The sequence below is a fragment of the Oreochromis aureus genome, linkage group 15 (assembly GCF_013358895.1).
Source record: "Oreochromis aureus strain Israel breed Guangdong linkage group 15, ZZ_aureus, whole genome shotgun sequence".
In the NCBI taxonomy this organism is placed as follows: domain Eukaryota; kingdom Metazoa; phylum Chordata; class Actinopteri; order Cichliformes; family Cichlidae; genus Oreochromis; species Oreochromis aureus.
In genome coordinates, this window is record NC_052956.1 from 18,133,202 (window position 1) to 18,144,000 (window position 10,799).

Sequence of the window (10,799 nt, forward strand, 5' to 3'; positions counted from 1 at the left end):
CCTACTTTAAGAGCAAGTGCAAGTGCAGGCAGATATGTTGCAAAATGTATTTACCATCATAATTAAATACAAAAAGAAAGAATGTGCAGAAAAAATCTGAACTCTAAACTCACACCTATGATATTAATTTAAAAATCATAGTTGACCTTTTCGAGTTATTGTAACAAAAAAAGGGTATAAAGTCTTTTCTGTGGCTAAGTCCTCAATTTTCCTTTATTCCTTGTAATGTTGTCAGTCTCCATATGAGTCACGTTGACCACGTGCTGTGTGCTTCATGCTTTGCTCTGGAATGTCAGGTTTCAAATTGCATGTACCCGATATTGCCTTGGCATGCCATGCCAGAGATATAAGATTGTGTGTAACTGTAAAATCAAATGACTATTATTTATTTGCAATAAAATAACATAAAACACACACCAAAGTACACACAGGACTTTTTATTAGTAAGTTACAATGCGGACACATGCACTGCCAAGGACATTTAAAAAAAATAATACTATGACATTTCATCATGTTTCAGTTAAACAAGTTAAGAATCAAGCAGTTAAGTAAGAAAAGATTTTTTCTGTTTATAACAATTAGAACATGTATGATTGAACACAGAAGAAACATGCACTTTACTGCACTGCAACATAGAAAATTATCCTAAGTGTAGAAAAACATATCATTTTCATTTGACAAACACTTGATGATACAAATGTGTTTGCAGTGACTGACTCACCCGAGTTTCTTCCAGAAGCCACAGGTTAACAGGTTAAAGGATATTTATTGTGTCACACAGCATGTTCTTTGGAAACTTGTTCAGCGCAGCGGTTTGAGAAAATATCACAGGCTGTCTGAGCGAGCAGGGTTTCCTTGATGTCATACCCTCCAGAGGCAAGTGCGGTGTTGGTGGTGCATCACGGTGTAGTGTGATGTACCGGGTTGTCAAAACCGGCTGCTGACATGACAGAACACTGCCCTCCTGCACCAGCCCAAAGGCACTTTCCACAAGGGGCTTGTCAGGTCAGGGATCTGGTAATGGACCCACAATGCCTCTGTAGAATCCACTCCTAAAGAAAACATCAATGACAATAATGTAAGGAAGAAGGTTATTATACTGAACAACAACTAAACTAAAAAGTGTGAAACAGTGGTGCATAAGTTAGAGACTGGGATGTATATATGTACATGACTGAGTTAGCCGTCTTCAGAAAGTGTAATGTTGTATGTAAATTAATACCTATTCTGACACATGCATGTATGAACAAATAGCAACATGCATTTGTAACACAGGAAACCAAATTTTACAAATCTAATTACCGTACTCCAGTCTGGGCCATCCTATTTGGTACCGGCTTAGTGAAGATCATAGAGTTGATAGGTCCTGGCTTCACACCCTAACAGAAGACACATTTACTATGGATGGTGTTGCTGTTCATATGTAAACATGGTCTAATTCAAAAACTTTAACCTTATTTAAATTACCACTGTCCGTGGCTTGTGCCATTGCTGTTCAGATTCGGTGCAGCTATGCACAGGGGACAACCGCACTCTGAGTTGTGAGTAGTGTGCTGTTTGGAAGAGCAGTGCCACTGTGTGATTGCACATAACAGCACCTGCCACACAGGAGCACTGGCGATGAATCCAGAAGCTTAATCTAAGAAGAAAGAACTAAAATTAAAAATGTAACATCATCTTCATGGAAGAGCCAAACAGGAACATAGTTCAGTGTTATGGTTACTGACCCCTACAGGCTTACCCTCCTGAATGCTTAGTGTTTCCTTCTCTCCCTATTAAAACAATTTAACCATCCTTGATAACTGTAATAACTTAGATTGTGTATATTTGCAGTATTAACTTGGTGTAAATTTGTTTCTGATCACCCAAACACATCTGACTAGTCAAATTAGGTGTGATAAAGCAGGGGACAAGGAAAACATTCAAGCTTGATGGGCCTTCAGGAATGAACTTAACTAATGCTTAAATGAACTGAACCCCACTGAACAGGGATTAACAACTTTACACAGCTTCCTGCCTACACTTAGTCTGTGTGGTGCCTCACTCTTCCTCATTGACCTGTAGCACAGGGCTCTCACACCGACCTCCCTGTCAACCTGTGTTTTTTTGGACACTGAATAAAGATACAAGAACCATTAGCATTATTTCTGTACTACTCATGTCAACACGTCTTAAACATATATACTTTACACGTAGCAAGAGTAGCATTGGGTAGTTAACTACCTGCTTAGTTAGCCAACTACCTAACGCTATTATAAAAGTGTCTAACAACAAAAGTGACATTAGTTAAACCTCAACTATAAACACCGTTTAAGGAAACATGTAATGTAGAGAATTGACATCAAATGAAACACATAGCGGAGTAACGTAGTGTTTGCATTTCACGTTAGCTAACGTTTCTTTGTCGGTTAATTTACGTTTTCTTACCTTCGTAGTTGTGTATATATGATGCAGCATATAACTTAAATCCTTTATCTAACATGCTGACGGGGTTTGTCGTCACTCTGTAAATCCGATGAACATCAGTGATGTTCAAATTTGGGAGCTCTTGTAGGACGAGTGCAAACGCGGAGGTCGGATTATGAATGAGTGGGAGGAGTTGCGCCATTAGAAGGAAGATTACATGACGCGTCAAAAGGCTGAGTGCTTTGAAGTTCAGCCGTGCTTTGAAGTGCGGCCGTTAGGTCACGCCTACTGAGGGCATAAATAGAAGTCAAAAACAGCATTAGTGTGTGTTAGTCTGTTCCTCTGGCTTTGCGTTTCTTAACGTTTTGTCCATTTCCATCAGCATCGGCGGAGCCTTGGGCATACGCTGTGCGATTTTTCAGTGGCGTTATTCAGCGCCTGCTCAAACTGTACGATTGACTCGCAGGGGTTAGAAGTTCGTAGGTCACGATGCAGGGTCTCACACTATACGGCCCGATGCTCTGATGCGACCTGAGTGCTCACACTAAGCATCAATCTGTCCCTCTCTCTCCCTCTCTGTCTTTCACTCACACAGACACACACACCACCACCATCAACTGTGCTAAATTGCTAATGAAAAATATTGATCAGGCAGCTGTGATTGAGCAGCAATGTCCATTCAAATATTTTCACGGTTGTTGTGGTCGTGATAATTTTGTGAGGAGACATCGAAAAGGCTCGGAAGAGCTTGCAAAAGTTCTACAAGTTGTGCTTTCATCGCTTGTGTCCAGATCACATGCTGTGCTGCTCCGTCTTTTCGCCTTCATTTCTGTGTTTGCGCATGCGCAGTGTGAGAGGCTGCAGTGACCCTCACGATGGCCGACAGGATTTCAAACAGGCTTGATTTTCTTATGACCAAACGATTGATGATCGGGAGCTGGTCGAGGTGTTAATCGCTTCTTGTTACCCCATGTATACAACACGATGCACGATGAAGGCAAAACTCGGGCCGATCACCAAAACGGTCGCATGACTGAAAGACTCGGCTCAAAATTAGCCAAAAATCGCACAGTGTATGCCCAGCATTACCTACGAACTTCTAACCCCTGCGAATCAATCGTGCAGTTTGAGCAGAAGCTGAATGACGTGACTGAAAAGATAGCACAGTGTATGACCAGTTTTATTCAGCTTCTGCTCAGCATTTTTTTTTTTTTTACATTTTTATGAATCTTCATCAGTTAAACTAAAAAAAAAAACCGGCGTTTCAGGTCTTGGATCTGTTCCTGGGCTCCTGCACTCTGATATCCATCTCACCCGCTTGTAAGCATCCATCACAGCTGGCGTGGAAACTTGTAGGTTCCCTCCAGATTTCACAACGCTTTCTTTCCACTCTCCTTGTGTTTCAGGTCTTGGATCTGTTCCTGGGCTCCTGCACACTGGTATCCATCTCACCCGCTTGTAAGCATCCATCACAGCTGGCGTGGAAACCTGGAGGTTTCCTCCAGATTTCACAACGCTTTCTTTCCACTCTCCTTGTGTTTCAGGTCTTGGATCTGTTCCTGGGCTCCTGCACTCTGATATCCATCTCACCCGCTTGTAAGCATCCATCACAGCAGGCGTGGAAACCTGGTGGTTCCCTCCAGATTTCACAACGCTTTCTTTCCAATCTCCTTGTGTTTCAGGTCTTGGATCTGTTCCTGGGCTCCTGCACTCTGATATCCATCTCACCCGCTTGTAAGCATCCATCACAGGGCGTGGAAACCTGCGTGGAAACCTGGAGGTTTCCTCCAGATTTCACAATGCTTTCTTTCCACTCTCCTTGTGTTTCAGGTCTTGGATCTGTTCCTGGGCTCCTGCACTCTGATATCCATCTCACCCGCTTGTAAGCATCCATCACAGCTGGCGTGGAAACCTGGAGGTTTCCTCCAGATTTCTGGCGCTTTCTTTCCACTCTCCTTGTGTTTCAGGTCTTGGATCTGTTCCTGGGCTCCTGCACTCTGATATCCATCTCACCCGCTTGTAAGCATCCATCACAGCTGGCGTGGAAACCTGGAGGTTTCCTCCAGATTTCACAACGCTTTCTTTCCACTCTCCTTGTGTTTCAGGTCTTGGATCTGTTCCTGGGCTCCTGCACTCTGATATCCATCTCACCCGCTTGTAAGCATCCATCACAGCAGGCGTGGAAACCTGGAGGTTTCCTCCAGATTTCACAACGCTTTCTTTCCACTCTCCTTGTGTTTCAGGTCTTGGATCTGTTCCTGGGCTCCTGCACTCTGATATCCATCTCACCCGCTTGTAAGCATCCATCACAGCTGGCGTGGAAACCTGGAGGTTTCCTCCAGATTTCACAACGCTTTCTTTCCAATCTCCTTATGTTTCAGGTCTTGGATCTCTTCCTGGGCTCCTGCACTCTGATATCCATCTCACCCGCTTGTAAGCATCCATCACAGCAGGCGTGGAAACCTGGAGGTTTCCTCCAGATTTCACAACATCTTTCTTTCCACTCTCCTTGTGTTTCAGGTCTTGGACCTGTTCCTGGGCTCCTGCACTCTGATATCCATCTCACCCGCTTGTAAGCATCCATCACAGCAGGCGTGGAAACCTGGAGGTTTCCTCCAGATTTCACAACGCTTTCTTTCCACTCTCCTTGTGTTTCAGGTCTTGGACCTGTTCCTGGGCTCCTGCACTCTGATATCCATCTCACCCGCTTGTAAGCATCCATCACAGCAGGCGTGGAAACCTGGAGGTTTCCTCCAGATTTCACAACGCTTTCTTTCCACTCTCCTTGTGTTTCAGGTCTTGGATCTGTTCCTGGGCTCCTGCACTCTGATATCCATCTCACCCGCTTGTAAGCATCCATCACAGCAGGCGTGGAAACCTGGAGGTTTCCTCCAGATTTCACAACGCTTTCTTTCCACTCTCCTTGTGTTTCAGGTCTTGGACCTGTTCCTGGGCTCCTGCACTCTGATATCCACCTCACCCGCTTGTAAGCATCCATCACAGCTGGCGTGGAAACTTGTAGGTTCCCTCCAGATTTCACAACGCTTTCTTTCCACTCTCCTTGTGTTTCAGGTCTTGGATCTCTTCCTGGGCTCCTGCACTCTGATATCCATCTCACCCGCTTGTAAGCATCCATCACAGCTGGCGTGGAAACTTGTAGGTTCCCTCCAGATTTCACAATGCTTTCTTTCCAATCTCCTTATGTTTCAGGTCTTGGATCTGTTCCTGGGCTCCTGCACTCTGATATCCATCTCACCCGCTTGTAAGCATCCATCACAGCAGGCGTGGAAACCTGGAGGTTCCTCCAGATTTCACAACGCTTTCTTTCCACTCTCCTTGTGTTTCAGGTCTTGGATCTGTTCCTGGGCTCCTGCACTCTGATATCCATCTCACCCGCTTGTAAGCATCCATCACAGCTGGCGTGGAAACCTGGAGGTTTCCTCCAGATTTCACAACGCTTTCTTTCCACTCTCCTTGTGTTTCAGGTCTTGGATCTGTTCCTGGGCTCCTGCACTCTGATATCCACCTCACCCGCTTGTAAGCATCCATCACAGCTGGCGTGGAAACTTGTAGGTTCCCTCCAGATTTCACAATGCTTTCTTTCCAATCTCCTTATGTTTCAGGTCTTGGATCTCTTCCTGGGCTCCTGCACTCTGATATCCATCTCACCCGCTTGTAAGCATCCATCACAGCAGGCGTGGAAACCTGGAGGTTTCCTCCAGATTTCACAACGCTTTCTTTCCACTCTCCTTATGTTTCAGGTCTTGGATCTCTTCCTGGGCTCCTGCACTCTGATATCCATCTCACCCGCTTGTAAGCATCCATCACAGCAGGCGTGGAAACCTGGAGGTTTCCTCCAGATTTCACAACGCTTTCTTTCCACTCTCCTTGTGTTTCAGGTCTTGGACCTGTTCCTGGGCTCCTGCACTCTGATATCCACCTCACCCGCTTGTAAGCATCCATCACAGCTGGCGTGGAAACTTGTAGGGTTCCTCCAGATTTCTAACGCTTTCTTTCCACTCTCCTTATGTTTCAGGTCTTGGATCTCTTCCTGGGCTCCTGCACTCTGATATCCATCTCACCCGCTTGTAAGCATCCATCACAGCTGGCGTGGAAACTTGTAGGTTCCCTCCAGATTTCACAATGCTTTCTTTCCAATCTCCTTATGTTTCAGGTCTTGGATCTCTTCCTGGGCTCCTGCACTCTGATATCCATCTCACCCGCTTGTAAGCATCCATCACAGCAGGCGTGGAAACCTGGAGGTTCCTCCAGATTTCACAACGCTTTCTTTCCACTCTCCTTGTGTTTCAGGTCTTGGATCTGTTCCTGGGCTCCTGCACTCTGATATCCATCTCACCCGCTTGTAAGCATCCATCACAGCTGGCGTGGAAACCTGGAGGTTTCCTCCAGATTTCACAACGCTTTCTTTCCACTCTCCTTGTGTTTCAGGTCTTGGATCTGTTCCTGGGCTCCTGCACTCTGATATCCACCTCACCCGCTTGTAAGCATCCATCACAGCTGGCGTGGAAACTTGTAGGTTCCCTCCAGATTTCACAACGCTTTCTTTCCACTCTCCTTATGTTTCAGGTCTTGGATCTCTTCCTGGGCTCCTGCACTCTGATATTCATCTCACCCGCTTTTAAGCATCCATCACAGCAGGCGTGGAAACCTGGAGGTTTCCTCCAGATTTCACAACGCTTTCTTTCCACTCTCCTTATGTTTCAGGTCTTGGATCTCTTCCTGGGCTCCTGCACTCTGATATCCATCTCACCCGCTTGTAAGCATCCATCACAGCAGGCGTGGAAACCTGGAGGTTTCCTCCAGATTTCACAACGCTTTCTTTCCACTCTCCTTATGTTTCAGGTCTTGGATCTCTTCCTGGGCTCCTGCACTCTGATATCCATCTCACCCGCTTGTAAGCATCCATCACAGCAGGCGTGGAAACCTGGAGGTTTCCTCCAGATTTCACAACGCTTTCTTTCCCACTCTCCCTTGTGTTTCAGGTCTTGGATCTGTTCCTGGGCTCCTGCACTCTGATATCCATCTCACCCGCTTGTAAGCATCCATCACAGCTGGCGTGGAAACCTGGAGGTTTCCTCCAGATTTCACAACGCTTTCTTTCCACTCTCCTTGTGTTTCAGGTCTTGGATCTGTTCCTGGGCTCCTGCACTCTGATATCCATCTCACCCGCTTGTAAGCATCCATCACAGCAGGCGTGGAAACCTGGAGGTTTCCTCCAGATTTCACAACGCTTTCTTTCCACTCTCCTTGTGTTTCAGGTCTTGGATCTGTTCCTGGGCTCCTGCACTCTGATATCCATCTCACCCGCTTGTAAGCATCCATCACAGCTGGCGTGGAAACTTGTAGGTTCCCTCCAGATTTCACAACGCTTTCTTTCCAATCTCCTTATGTTTCAGGTCTTGGATCTCTTCCTGGGCTCCTGCACTCTGATATCCATCTCACCCGCTTGTAAGCATCCATCACAGCAGGCGTGGAAACCTGGAGGTTCCCTCCAGATTTCACAACGCTTTCTTTCCACTCTCCTTGTGTTTCAGGTCTTGGATCTCTTCCTGGGCTCCTGCACTCTGATATCCATCTCACCCGCTTTTAAGCATCCATCACAGCAGGCGTGGAAACCTGGAGGTTCCTCCAGATTTCACAACGCTTTCTTTCCACTCTCCTTGTGTTTCAGGTCTTGGATCTCTTCCTGGGCTCCTGCACTCTGATATCCATCTCACCCGCTTGTAAGCATCCATCACAGCTGGCGTGGAAACTTGTAGGTTCCCTCCAGATTTCACAATGCTTTCTTTCCAATCTCCTTGTGTTTCAGGTCTTGGATCTCTTCCTGGGCTCCTGCACTCTGATATCCATCTCACCCGCTTGTAAGCATCCATCACAGCAGGCGTGGAAACCTGGAGGTTCCCTCCAGATTTCACAACGCTTTCTTTCCACTCTCCTTGTGTTTCAGGTCTTGGATCTGTTCCTGGGCTCCTGCACTCTGATATCCATCTCACCCGCTTGTAAGCATCCATCACAGCTGGCGTGGAAACCTGGAGGTTTCCTCCAGATTTCACAACGCTTTCTTTCCACTCTCCTTGTGTTTCAGGTCTTGGATCTGTTCCTGGGCTCCTGCACTCTGATATCCACCTCACCCGCTTGTAAGCATCCATCACAGCTGGCGTGGAAACTTGTAGGTTCCCTCCAGATTTCACAATGCTTTCTTTCCAATCTCCTTATGTTTCAGGTCTTGGATCTCTTCCTGGGCTCCTGCACTCTGATATCCACCTCACCCGCTTGTAAGCATCCATCACAGCTGGCGTGGAAACTTGTAGGTTCCCTCCAGATTTCACAATGCTTTCTTTCCACTCTCCTTATGTTTCAGGTCTTGGATCTCTTCCTGGGCTCCTGCACTCTGATATCCATCTCACCCGCTTGTAAGCATCCATCACAGCAGGCGTGGAAACCTGGAGGTTTCCTCCAGATTTCACAACGCTTTCTTTCCACTCTCCTTGTGTTTCAGGTCTTGGATCTGTTCCTGGGCTCCTGCACTCTGATATCCATCTCACCCGCTTGTAAGCATCCATCACAGCTGGCGTGGAAACTTGTAGGTTCCCTCCAGATTTCACAATGCTTTCTTTCCACTCTCCTTGTGTTTCAGGTCTTGGACCTGTTCCTGGGCACCTGCACTCTGATATCCATCTCACCCACTTGTAAGCATCCATCACAGCTGGCGTCGAAACTTGTAGGTTCCCTCCAGATTTCACAATGCTTTCTTTCCAATCTCCTTATGTTTCAGGTCTTGGATCTCTTCCTGGGCTCCTGCACTCTGATATCCATCTCACCCGCTTGTAAGCATCCATCACAGCTGGCGTGGAAACCTGGAGGTTTCCTCCAGATTTCACAACGCTTTCTTTCCACTCTCCTTGTGTTTCAGGTCTTGGATCTGTTCCTGGGCACCTGCACTCTGATATCCATCTCACCCGCTTGTAAGCATCCATCACAGCAGGCGTGGAAACCTGGAGGTTTCCTCCAGATTTCACAACGCTTTCTTTCCACTCTCCTTGTGTTTCAGGTCTTGGATCTGTTCCTGGGCTCCTGCACTCTGATATCCATCTCACCCGCTTGTAAGCATCCATCACAGCTGGCGTGGAAACCTGGAGGTTTCCTCCAGATTTCACAACGCTTTCTTTCCACTCTCCTTGTGTTTCAGGTCTTGGATCTGTTCCTGGGCACCTGCACTCTGATATCCATCTCACCCACTTGTAAGCATCCATCACAGCTGGCGTCGAAACTTGTAGGTTCCCTCCAGATTTCACAATGCTTTCTTTCCAATCTCCTTATGTTTCAGGTCTTGGATCTCTTCCTGGGCTCCTGCACTCTGATATCTATCTCACCCGCTTGTAAGCATCCATCACAGCAGGCGTGGAAACCTGGAGGTTTCCTCCAGATTTCACAACGCTTTCTTTCCACTCTCCTTGTGTTTCAGGTCTTGGACCTGTTCCTGGGCTCCTGCACTCTGATATCCATCTCACCCGCTTGTAAGCATCCATCACAGCAGGCGTGGAAACCTGGAGGTTTCCTCCAGATTTCACAACGCTTTCTTTCCACTCTCCTTGTGTTTCAGGTCTTGGACCTGTTCCTGGGCTCCTGCACTCTGATATCCACCTCACCCGCTTGTAAGCATTGTTAAGGTTCAAAAATATAGGGAAGGAAACACAGGAGGAATGCAAGTAACCACACTGGTCCAAAGGGTAAAGACGATGATTTTAATGAAATGACACGCGTGGGAGAATGAGCGGACTCTGTAAGCAGACAGCCCCACAATCTCATCCTCCTAACATCAAAATACAGTTTTATATGCATCAGAGTATATTTAGTGACGCCCCCTCATTGCGTCATCACATACATCAGCTTCAAAACCACAAATGTTCTATTTGACAGCTTAAGGCACAATTAAAAGTACACTGGCTTCCATCTTCTCCCGGTGGTTTCCGTAAGCCAGCTCAGCTCTCGCATCGTGCATCTACTGCTTCATCAGTCAACTCTCACCTACACCCTAACAGTGTGTGTGTGTATGTGTCTGTGCGTACACAGAGTGTGCATCTGCTCTCTGCACCTTAGTTGACCTCACGTAGGCAACCAGGCTAAGGCCATCCTGTGTTGTGATGATCTTAACTTCTATGTAAAATGTATAAACTCATTATACAAACCCAGACTCTGGTTTTGGTTTCACTTTTGCAAAAACACGCCGCTTCCTGTCAGCCTGCAACTCAGTTTTCTCACCCACGGAAGACTATATGTAAGAATATAAAACATTCGAAAACCTTTAAATTTTAGAACAACCTGTAATAAACCTGTTAATATTTGATTATGATAACCCCTGTAATATAAAT

The 10,799-nt window shown here is 46.4% G+C and overlaps 2 long non-coding RNA genes across 2 annotated transcripts; both read right to left on the reverse strand.

Moving 5' to 3' along the window:
• Positions 1 to 422: 422 nt before the first annotated feature.
• Positions 423 to 1,524, reverse strand: LOC120433042. The gene is made up of 3 exons (XR_005608269.1): positions 1,468 to 1,524; positions 1,303 to 1,379; positions 423 to 1,052 (listed from the first exon to the last, which is right to left on the reverse strand). It is a non-coding gene; the product is annotated as an uncharacterized LOC120433042 (long non-coding RNA).
• Positions 1,525 to 1,587: 63 nt separating this feature from the next.
• On the reverse strand, positions 1,588 to 2,627 carry LOC120433043. The gene is made up of 2 exons (XR_005608270.1): positions 2,428 to 2,627; positions 1,588 to 1,639 (listed from the first exon to the last, which is right to left on the reverse strand). It is a non-coding gene; the product is annotated as an uncharacterized LOC120433043 (long non-coding RNA).
• Between the last annotated feature and the right edge of the window lie 8,172 nt (positions 2,628 to 10,799).